Genomic DNA, 2090 nt, shown 5'->3' on the forward strand with positions numbered 1-2090 from the left:
ATATGGTAAAGGGGAAAACTAAAACATGACCTTTTTTTTTCAGTTCACTGATCCTGAGTCTCATTATTACTATGTAAATGGACAAATTGTACTGTCCCCTTTTTAACTGCATATCTACAAGATGCAGGGGAATGAGATTCTGCAGTTGTTAGTTATAATGACAAAAACCTTAAAATGTTCTTCATGTTTTAAATAATGCTGTGACTGTCTAAGTGCAAATGACTGGACAAAACTATAACCTGTTGACTTTTAGTGGAAAGAGTTCACCATGTTCCTTTTTCCTCCGGTTTTCAATTAAAAATAAATCGTTCTGTCTCTGCTAAATTTGCCCCTGCACTTGTTCTTCAAACTGGTAAAACACAAAAATCTTTGAGTTTGATTAGTTTATGATTTGACCTTTTTCTTTTCTCCCTTTTTTCTTCCCAGTAGATGCTTAGAAGAAGTCAATGATTCTTCTAAGTGGGGGAATTTAGGAGAGTCTCTTAGAATTCTCTGGAATTGTACAGTTGGCTTCTTTCTGTACCTCTGGATCATGACTGAGTAATATCATAACTTAGCGGCTGTTTTTCCCTTGATACACATATGTAAGCCCCATATATTAGTGTTAATGCCTCTCTGAAATGCTTCCCTCATATATTCAATATCCACTACTGATGTCCAAACCCTAAAGTCTTATGAGTTGCATGGCATGTGGCTATCTCTAGAGCTTAATAGAAAGTTGGATTTAATCTCATAGTTCATCTTTTGAGCAGTAAAACTGTAAGACAGATAAAATGTTTTAACATGAAGGTTTTATCGGAGACCTGTGAGCAAATAAGTGTTTTTCTGGTCCAGGGAAAGGACTGATTTGGTTTTTTGTTTTTTTTTTTTTTCCCCTTTTATCTTGCCCAGTAAGACCATAACTGTAATATGTGCTTACATGGGCTTGTATAGTTTAAAGGTGTTGTTTTGCAGAAAAAGTAGTACAATATCATATTTACAACTGTCAAGGAAGTGTTGCTTTTTGGAACTCGGTAAATCCATCCTTACTTCATTTTAAATTTTTGCTGCTTTGCTGCAGTCCATTGTCAGCTGTCTTTGTGAAGAGGGGACCAGGTCTATGAAGGGCAAAACATGAATCTACTTTAAGACTGGTATTTTCCTCTTAGTTTTACTTGACTGTACAAGGCTCTGAGCATCCTGATCTAATTAATGTTGTTGTTATTCCTGTTTTAAATGGGGATGTTGGACCAGTTGACTTTTTAGGCTTCTGCCAACCCAAATTACTTTATGTGTCTCTGACAGGGTTCAAATCTACAATGATAAAGGGACTATCTTCCCGTTGTTGTTCTTCCATTTTTATGAACTGTGACTCTGCAGGGTTACCTTGAAGGCAATTACAACAGCAACTGAAGTATGAATAGTTATAGTACCATCAGTTGTAGGGTTTTTTTTTAAAGATAATTTATCTCCAGATGACAATTCAAACATGTCTTTTAAAATTTTATTTTCCAGGTTTTATTCTCCCCGTTATTTAAAGGATAACTTCAGTCAGACTTTTGAATGCATACCTAGGAAAAGATGTAAAAGCCTGTTCATCCCCCAACTACTCTTTCCCACTTTCTTATCTGCACAAGGGGAAGCCTGTTTCAACATGGCTGCTACAGCCATTATGTTGAATCAGTAAAATTTATATGAAAACCTAGTGTTTGGGAGATGGAAACTGCACTCCTGCTAGTTCAGTGCATTATTTGTTTATTGGGATTAGGGCTGGCTGCAGTCCTACAAAATGAAGTGGACTATTGGATGAGCTTGGTGGGTTCTGCATTGTGGATGTCAATGGCACGCCTCAGAAAAGCAGCTGCAGTGCATTTCTTTTTGCAAGATTACTTTTTTGTTGCCCCAATATGCTGGTGTTTACAGAAAATTACAATGGCACAACTTAGTTACTACTGATCCTTTTTCTCCCCTTTGTTTTATAATTTATGTAGTGCAGCAACGGAGGGTTATTAATCATAGAATCATAGAATCATTGATGTAGTGCAGGAGGGTTATTAATCATAGAATCATAGAATCATTGAGGTTGGAAAAGACCTCTAAGATCAGATCAT

Source organism: Aptenodytes forsteri, unplaced genomic scaffold, assembly GCF_000699145.1.
Source record: "Aptenodytes forsteri isolate BGI_AS27 unplaced genomic scaffold, ASM69914v1 Scaffold72, whole genome shotgun sequence".
NCBI lineage: Eukaryota > Metazoa > Chordata > Aves > Sphenisciformes > Spheniscidae > Aptenodytes > Aptenodytes forsteri.